The sequence below is a fragment of the Myotis daubentonii genome, chromosome 5 (genome assembly GCF_963259705.1).
Source record: "Myotis daubentonii chromosome 5, mMyoDau2.1, whole genome shotgun sequence".
NCBI lineage: Eukaryota > Metazoa > Chordata > Mammalia > Chiroptera > Vespertilionidae > Myotis > Myotis daubentonii.
In genome coordinates, this window is record NC_081844.1 from 29,878,795 (window position 1) to 29,888,890 (window position 10,096).

The following is a 10,096-nucleotide window of genomic DNA, read 5'->3' on the forward strand; positions in this document are numbered from 1 at the left end:
GCATTCAGTGGTGTCCTTATAATACGGAGAGACAATACACAGGGAGACAGAAGAAGGCTTTGGGTGGAGACAGCTCCAGGGAAAGGCCCCAAGTCCCCGTCTTCATGGGTAGCAATCTGCAGCCGGGGTGCCCCTGTAGTAGGGACCAAGTCAGCAGCGGGGTGACGACTCTAAAAACACAAGCACGTCCTGAAGACAAGGGCATCGTCATTATTTGAAATTCCTGCTAGAAAAATATTCAACTGGATGCAAAATCCATGCACATCATTAGGAGAAATTTTCAAGCTTAGATTTGTCAGTGAACGAAGAGGGAAAACAGGGGTCTTCCAATATAATCTCACCTGTCATCGTGAATGACTTGCCAAAGGTGTGTTACATTTCCTATCTCCTGCAAAGTATAATTTTGCTTGTTGTAATTTTTGAGTGATTTGCAAAGATGGTTTGTTCTTAATTTCTTTTTTATTTATTTTTTATATATTTTATTGATTTTTTGCAGAAAGGAAGGGAGAGGGACAGAGAGTCAGAAACATCGATGAGAGAGAAACACTGATTAGCTGCCTCCTACACACCCCCCACTGGGGATGTGCCCGCAACCAAGGTACATGCCCTTGACCAGAATCGAACCCGAGACCCTTCAGTCCCCAGGCCGACGCTCTATCCACTGAGCCAAACGGATCAGGGCTGTTCTTAATCTCTTGTCACCTGTTTGTGTGCACCCAATATTTCTTGTCAATTGCGCCTATCGAGAATTTGAGGAAACTGGACTGCTACTTGGACCGGAGTCTTAGCCTCTTGGCTTCCTTTCAGAACATGAGCTTCAGCACCTGGTCCAGCTTCTACGTAAAACTATCAGACGCTGGGCTCCATGCAGTCGCCCAGCCGCTGAACCTGCAGGCCAGCAGCACAGCCAGCTTTGGGGGCTTGGGCTCCGGGGCCTCTCTGTGTCCTACTTTACCAGCGTGCGGGGCAGTGGGGGTCCGAGGACCTGGCTGCGGGGATGGCCAGGGGTCTGGGAGGCACAGGGGGCGTCCAGAGCAAGAAGGAGACTGTGCAATGCCCGGATAACTGCCTGGCCTCCTACCTGGACAAGGTGAGAAGGCTGGGGGCTGATGATGGGGGACTGGAGAGCAAAATCCAGAACTCCTGAAGAAGAAGGGAGCTCGGGTCAGAGACCGGGGCATTATTTCAAGACCATCGAGGACCTGAGGGCTCAGATCTTTGCACGTGCTGTGGGCAATGCCCGCATCGCTCTGCAGATTGACAATGCCCGTCTTGCTGCTGACGACTTCAGAGTCAAGTATGAGACAGAGCTGGCCACGTGCCCGTGTCTGGAGAGCGCCATCAGTGGTCGCTGATGACACCAGTATCACCCGGCTGCCTCTGGAGACAGAGATCGAGGCTCTCAAGGAGGAGTTGCTCTCCCTGAAGAAGAACCACGAGGAGGAAGTTAAATGGTCTACGAAACCAGATTGCCGACTCTGGGTTGACCGGGGAGTTGGACGCCCCCAAATCTCGGGACCTCGGCAAGATCATGCGCACATCTGGGCCCAGCGTGATGAGCTGGCTGGGGAGAACCGAGAGAAGCTGGACAAGTACGAGCCCAGCAGGTTGAGGACAGCACCACAGTGGCCACCTCACAGACCACTGACCAGGAGCTGCTGAGATGACATTCACAAAGCTGAGACATGCGGTCCAGTCCTTGGAGATCCACCTGGACTCAGTGAGAAATCTGAAGGCCAGTTAGGAGGGCAGCCTGAGGGAACTGGAGATGCACTATGAGATGCAGAGGGGCAGCACCAAGCCCAGAGTGCAAGGCCCTGCTGAACGCCAAGGTCAGGCTGGAGGCTGCGTCGCCACCTACCACAGCCTCTGGGAGAAGGGGAGGACGCTGATCTTGGTGACACCCTGGACAACAGCAACGCCGTGCAATCCATCCGAAAGAAACACCACCTCCCTGGCCGGGTAGCTCAGTTTATTAGAGAATCAACCTAATATGTCAAGGTTGCTGGTCAAGGCACATACAAGAAGCAACCAAGGAATGCATAAATAAGTGGAACAACAAATGATGTTTCTCTCTCTCCCTCTCTCTTTCTAAAATCAATAAATACAAATTAAAAGAAGGGAAAAAAAAGACCACCACTGATGGCAAAGTGGGGTCTGAGGTCAATGACACCAGAATTCCAAGGCATTAAGGCAGCAGAAGTGGGGTACCCTCGAGGGGTAAAAAGCCAATAAAAAGTTGAGAGATCATAGGGGGGGAATTGAGGAAATTTGAAATCAACCAAATGTCCATCAATAGGAAAATGAATAGGTAAATAGTGGTATATTCATACAATAGAATGCAACTCAACAATTTTTTTAAAAGGAATAATTTGATCCACTAAACAATAGGGATAAATCTCACAGATGTAATATTGTACAGAAGAAGCCAGACACAAAGAGTACATTCTGTACAATTTCATCAATAGGAAGTTCAAGAATAAGCCAAATAAATACGGTGATAGAAGCTGGAATAAATGGGTGGGGAAGATGACTGGAAAATGATATGAGGGAGCCCTTTGTGGGGATGGGAATGTTCTGTATTTTGGCCTAGGTGCTGGTGACAAAGGTCCACACACATGTAAAGAGTCACACATATGTAAAAACTTAAAAACTGTTCACTTTGCTGTTATAGCTCAGTTAAAAAATATATATCATTAAAAAGTTTATAAACATTTCATAACATTAAAAAGAATTTCACGAAACCATTAGCAAATTTCTCAATCAGTAATTGTATATAATGATAATAAGCATAAAAGTTAATTTTAAAAGTTATATTCATCCCCAGCCAGTGTGGTTCCGTGGTTAAGGGTTGACCTATGAACCAGGAGGTCACAGTTCAATTCCCAGTTGGGACCACATGCCCGGGTTTTGGGCTCGATCCCCGGTGGGGGGTGTGCAAGAGGCAGCCAATGGATGATTCTCTCATCATTGATGTTTCTCTCTTTCCTTCTCCCTTCCTTTCTGAAATCAATAAAAAAAATAATATTTTTAAAAATTATATTCATGAAAGAAAGTTCAGGTGTTTTTTTCTTAAAATATATATTTTATTGATTTTTTTTTTTTTTACAGAGAGGAAGAGAGAGGGAGAGAGAGAGTTAGAAACATCGATGAGAGAGAAACACCAATCAGCTGCCTCCTGTACACTCCCTACTGGGGATGTGCCCGCAACCAAGGTACATGCCCTTGACCAGAATCGAACCTGAGACCCTTCAGTCCGCAGGCCGATGCTCTATCCACTGAGCAAAACTGGCCAGGGCAAGTTCAGGTTTTTTATTAAAAGGCTGAAAGAGGTTTCATGAGGAAATTTTATACAAATACCTGAATATGACTTTATATGCACACCTTGCAGCAAGAACGATTGAGAAGCACTCAGGGATAAGAAATAGAAGTATTTTTACAATTTAGAATTTTTCAAGACTCAGAATTGCACATTTTAATCTGTATCTTTACATTTATTAAAATCTTTATTGCCTCTCCTCAATAAAATAAATACACCCTGCCTTGGCTGGGTGGCTCGGTTTGTTGGAGTGTTGTCCCAAACACCAAATGGTTCGATTCCTGGGCAAGGCACATACCTAGATTTCAGGTTCAATCCCAGATCGGGGCCTGTACAGTAGGCAGCCTATTGATGTTTCCCTCTCACATTGATGTTTCTTTCTCCTTTTCTTTCTAAAAAAAAAAAAGAAAGAATAAAGATAAATACATACATACAGACAGACATACAGACATACATACATACATCCTGATATGAGTGGAAAGACCAGCTTCTGTCCCCTCTATTCGACCCCTTCATAAACTGAAAGTGAGGGATGCAACCAGAATTCACCGTAACTTTCACAACAGGGATTTCGGTCCGCCCGTGTTTACAGCGCAGTGCACACGCTAAGGCCCTTAAAGTGGACCCCTTCGCCCCCTCGTGGCCAGGGAAGGAACTTGTGCCTCTTCGCTCCACCTATCCAGGGTGGGCTGCTCTTGGGGGAAAAGTGAATGTTCTGAAACAGTGGTGGTCTGGGGAAAAGACGAGGCTGTCCGCATGGAAATTCAGAGGAACACCAGATCCACACATTCACCTTCTCCCATAAACCCATTCGCTTTGTTTACGAGACTCTGTATTCTTATTTGCAATTTCCTCCAAGTAAAAATGAAAGCGGCAGAATTCACACGGAGAGACCCCCAGAGAACATGGATAACCGGGGTCCTTTAGGGAGATGTGAGTAAGCTTCGAAGTGCTGCTCCCCCGTGAGACTCTTGTGCCAGATCCTCCTATAATTCCTTAAAAGTCACTATTTTCATGCATGGAATCCTGTCTAGTCGGCAGTGTTACCCTTACAAATAGAGCGGTTGGAATTAAGTGAAGAATCAAACATTCTTAGCTTCGTTTTGTAAAATGGGCAAAAAATATTTATTATTATTATTATTGCAATAAAAATTCTTGAAAGCTTTTTTGCCACCGAATTGTTTATCTTCCTGGGTGTTTTTTATTTTTAAACCTCTCTCCTCCTTCCTCACTTTCATTTCTCCCCGCGTCTCCTTTTTCTCTTTTTCCTCTTTCCTTTCCTTCTTCCTTTCATTGGCAGCCAATCTGGAACGCGGGAATGGCCATTCTATTCCCCTGCGCCCTGGTTGCCTAGAAATGGTTAATACACTTGACTGAAGGAAAAAAAATGAAATTAAGGAAAAAACGTGTTGGACGGGTATTCAGCCGGCCCTTTCGGAGGCTGTCGGGAGTTACGGCGGTTTGCTATGGAAATAATTCAGAGTCGTGAAGAAATGTGGCTGCAGATGGCGAGAGAGCCGTCAGAATAGAAAGGTCTTCGCGGCTCACAGGTGCTTTCCGTACAAAATCCTCCATTCAGAAGCCAGTCACTGGGGACACTGTCCTTTTATGCCGCCCTTGAAAGGATCAGATGCTCACACGCAGGTCTCTGCCAAGTAAGTGGCTCTTAAAACCACCTACTAATGCATAAATGGCCTGGAAAGCCCTAATCGCGCTGGTTAATTAACAGTCATTAGTTGAATAAAAAGAGTCAATTAGGAAGAAGCCCGTCTGGGAGGGGAAAAAAAAAAAAAAGTTTTCACAGCCACCGAGGGTGAGTGCTCCCAAGGGGATCTGGAGAGCTCCCAGGCGGATGTTTTGGTGCCATCCTTGTACTCAAAGCTCATTGGTAGTGGCCCTGCGGTTTTACTGGCTGATTCTGTTCTCATAAATACCTGGTTTAAATGTTCTTGTTTGATTTTTGCTTTTATATTTTAGCGCCAGATATCTTTTCACTTTATCAGACCTTTGGGGCTTTTTGACCCCCCCAACCCTCCACCCGACATGAGACAAATAATGTTTGCACTTTGCACATGCACACAGAGACATGCAGACACCCCTGGCTGCTGTGACTCGGTTGGTTGTGATACGTGATTTTTGGACTGGAACACCCGGTGTTCCCCTGGGCAGGATGGTTCCCCGGATCCTTTGTCCCTCGGAGTCGAAGAATGAATCCACGGACTGAAGATGGTACAGCAAAGGTGGAGATTTATTGAAGAACAAGTACAGACTCCCACGTGGGGAAGGGGGGAGAATCTCACAGCACAGAAGTCCGTGTGGGGAGGGGGGAGAGTCGCGCCTCATAACGGCTACAGTTTCTGTGCCCTGATATCCCTTCTGATTGGCCAATATTCCCTTTTGAATTGGTTGCTATAGTAACTCCTGAGCTCAAAGGTCAGCATCACTTGGGGCATGTGATGCCCTCCTCCCTCATTGCTGTTCTATTCCTTCTGGGCTTTCTTCCTCCTCCTTTATTTTTTATTTTATTGATTTTTTTACAGAGAGGAAGAGAGAGGGATAGGGAGTTAGAAATATCGATCAGCTGCTTCCTGCACACCCCTACTGGGGATGTGCCCACAACCAAGGTACATGCCCTTGACCAGAATCGAACCTGGAACCTTTCAGTCTGCAGGCCAACACTCTACCCACTGAGCCAAACCGATTAGGGGATCTTCCTCCTTCTTTATTTTGTGAATATAGACCCTTTAGCTCTTCCCAGTTCCCTTGTCTTACTCTTACATAAATGTAACTGTTGCCTCTCCCTTGTGTTATGGAAATGTAACTTCTCCCAGTCTGCAGCCCTGTGTTTTTTTCCCATGGACCCCCAATTCTAAAAATTCCCTAAACCTGCCTATATCCCCCTGAAATTCCTATTTCAGTTGGAGCATCATCTGGTGCACCCAAAGGTTTCAGGTTTGATTCTGGGTTGGGGCACATTTGGCAGATCTCTCTCTCTCTCTCTCTCTCTCTCTCTCTCTCTCCCTCCCCCTTCCTCTTGCTCTAAAATCAATAAGCATGTCCTTGGATGAGGATTAAAAACAAAACAACAGCAACAACAAAAAAGGACAGACAGACAGCCTCAAGAGTGGGAAAAGCCTAGCCTTCCTCCTACTGTTACAGTTACTCTTACCAGGTAGTTTCTAGGTATCATCTTCCCAGGAATAGTCTCTGCATGTACCAGCATGCTGCAAAAGAGCAGGGAGGAGAGGGAGTACTGGGCAGTCAGGCACCTGGTGTCAGAGCCAGACCGCCTGGCTTCCAACCCCAGCTCTGCAATTTGTTAGCGAGCTCTGTGCGCTTTGGCAAGTGATGGGACCCTTCTGTAGCCCCAAAGCATAGGCAGCCTCTAAGATGCCCCCAAAAAGATGGCCCCCAATGATCCCCACTTCCTCCTATCTCCACCCTTCAGTAATCATCGCCCCTTGAGTGGGGGCTAAATTTACTGTCTGAATTGATGCAATGTTTGACTGAGATTAGGTTATCAAAGGATGGTGGCACCTTAGCCGGTTTGGCTCAGTGGATAGAGCGTTGGCCTGCAGGCCAAGAGGTCCGGTCAAGGGCACATACCTTGGTTGCAGGCTCCTCTCTGGCCCCAGGGTGCGTGCAGGAGGCAACCAATCGATGTGTTTCTCTTACATCGATGTTTCTCTCTCTCTTTCCCTCTCTCTTACACTCTCCCTAAAAATCAATGGAAAAATATCCTCGGGTGAGGATTAACAACAAAAGAAAGATGGTGGCTTCTGTCTTGAGTGCATAGGGAAAGGCAGCTGCTAGGTCCCTGTTGCCACGTCATAAGGACACCCAAGCAGCTTGTTGAAAAGCCCGTGTTGTGACGAATGAAAGTCTCCGGCCAGTAGTCCATAAGGAAGTGAGATCTGCCAACAACCATGCGAGTGAGCTTAGAAGTGAATCCTCCCCCATGGAGAGTTGTTTGTCCAGTGGCTACAAATTTTCGGTAGCTGCTGGACAGCAATTCTGCCATACAACATTGTGCCACCAGTTAACAACACTGTACATATTGTACTTAAAATGTTGTTAAGAGTGTACATCTCATGTTAAATGTTCTTACCACAATTTTAAAAAGAGAAAAGGAAGGAAGGAGAGAGAGACACTTTTTCCCCAGTTGAGCCTTCAGATGAGACCGCAGCCCCACCTGACAGCTTGCCCACACCCCAGGAGAGACCTTGAGCTAGAACCACCCAGCTAAGCTGCACCTGGATTCCTGACCCACAGAAACTATGAGATAATGAAAGTTTGTTGCTTAAGCTGCTAAATTTGGGAGCAATTTTTATAGGGCAATAGATAAGTAATACACCCTGCTCCTTCATATGTAAAATGGAACTCAATGCAAGAGTTATGAAAATCAAATGAGTTAATACTGACAAAATGATGGGAAAATGACCTGGCACATAGTAAGCACTCAAAAAATGTTTATACATTTGTTTAAAAAGGGTAGTATATTTGTAAGCTCATCTCCTTTTGAAACAAATACTTTAAAAATACAAATAGGAGCGCTAGCCGGTTTGGATCAGTGGATAGAGCGTCGGCCTGCGGACTGAAGGGTCCCAGGTTCAATTCCGGTCAAGGGCATGTACCTTGGTTGCGGACACATCCCCAGTGGGGGGTGTGCAGGAGGCAGCTGATGGATGTTTCTCTCTCATCGATGTTTCTAACTCTCTGTCCCTCTCCCTTCCTCTCTGCAAAAAATATATAAAAAATATATTAAAAAATATAAATAGGAAAATACTATAAACAGTGTTCTGCACTTAATTTTTCATTGTTTGATACATACATCATAGCCATTGTCTTACATCTGCCTACATAGTCCTCTCTTTCTTTTCCACTGCTGCATAATATTCCATTGTTTACCTGAATGCCACTTTATTTACTCAGTCTTTTATTGGTGGCAGTTTAGGATGTCCCCAGGTTTTTCCAGTCATTTCATCTCAGTGCCCCATTTTAAATTGTGTTTCTAGTCATGGACTGTTTGAAGGGGAAGAGACCTATCTTTGGAATCATTCCATACCAAGGTTTCGAACTGTGGAGGCCTTGCTCTGTGGAGCTCACTGCAGGGGTCTCAGGTGATCACTCCACACCTCACACGCCCTCCCTGGGAACAGAACTGTGGCTTCATCATGGAAATGACTGAGGCAAAGAAACTCATTTTATAGCCAGGTCTTTGGGAATACACCAGGATAATCCTTAATAGTAAACTGCTGTTCCTTAGGTGAGGGCAGTTAATAGGTGTTACAAAGGAAAAATAGGGCACGTGGCATGTGGTTAAATAGGTTTGGGAAATGCTGAGTTCAACAAAATTAACCAGGTTCATTTACTAATAATAGTGACATCTCTTGGGCACTTGCAGGCGTCTCAGACACAGTACATAATTCATTTCAATTAATCCTCAACCCCGTGAGATAGGCTTTCCCTGGAAACCTTTTTTTTCTAAATCCTCACCTGAAGATATGTTTTTTATTGATTTTAGAGAGAGGAAGGAAGAAGGAGGGGGAGAGAGAGAAAGAGAGAGAGAGAGAGAGAGAGAGAGAGAGAGAGAGAGAGAGAGAGGCATTGATTGGATTGATTGGTTGTCTCCCCACAGACCCTGGACCTGCAACCTGGGTATGTGCCTGATGGGGAATTGAACTTGAGACCTTTCCATGTAAGGGAGGCAGCTCAACCAACTGAGCCACACTGTTCAGAACTCACTGGACACCTTTTTTACAGAAGAAGAAACTACAATTTACAAGGTTATATGACTTGCCCAAGAGCATGCTAGCACACAGCAGATCCAAAATTCAAATAGAATCTGAAGGTTCCAAAAGCTGTGTTCATAACTGCGTGATTGCAGGACTTCTCAGGGCCTTTAATAAGCTGTTGGACACTGCCATTATTTCATCTCATAGCCCCTTCTTCATGGAGCATCTGACTGTAGTCAGTAAGACTGTTGGTAAGCAGAGGGTAGCAGGGACTCAATATCTATCTGTCTGCAACCAAACCTACAAGATGCAACAGCTGGAGTGACCAAACATCTGGTTTGCTCAGGTCTGAGATGATCCCTGCCTGGAACATGGAACTTTCAGGTTTAAAAAAAAAACAACTTAAAAAAAAAAAGTGAGCCACTAGTGGAATTTATTGTTTCCTATTTTATTGAATTTACTAGAGGCCCGGTGCATGACATTCGTGCACTGTGGGGGTGGGGAATGGGGGGGGGAAGGGGTCCCTCAGCTGGGCCTGTGCCTTTTCACAGTCCGGGAGCCCTCAGGGGGATGTTTGACTGACAGCTTAGGCTCGCTGTCTGCAGGGAGCAGGTCTAAGCCAGCAGTTGGATATCCTTAGCACTGCCACGGAGGTGGGAGAGGCTTCCACCATCGCCACTGCGCTTGCCAGCCATCAGCCCAGCTCCTGGCTGAGCGGCACTCCCCCTGTGGGAGCGCACTGACCACCAGGGGGCAGCTCCTGTGTTGAGCATCTGCCCCCTGGTGGTCAGTGTGCGTCATAGTAACCGGTTGTTCCACCATTCGGTTGATTTGCATATTACCCTTTTATTATATAGGATTGGGTTGACACTGGTTAACAAAATTATACAGGTTTTGGGTGCACAATTCTTTAACATGTCATCTGTACACTGTATTATGTGCTCACCACCCCCAGTCAAGTCTCTGTCCATCACCATGTATCCTCCTTACACCCTTCTATTTCTCCCCTCCCCCCCAGCAATCACCACACTGTTGTCCATGT

The 10,096-nt window shown here is 46.0% G+C and overlaps 1 pseudogene; it reads left to right on the plus strand.

The window, feature by feature from the left end:
- The first annotated feature begins 810 nt into the window (after positions 1-810).
- Positions 811-1,992, plus strand: LOC132236078 (keratin, type I cytoskeletal 18-like; annotated as a pseudogene).
- The last annotated feature ends 8,104 nt before the right edge of the window (positions 1,993-10,096 follow it).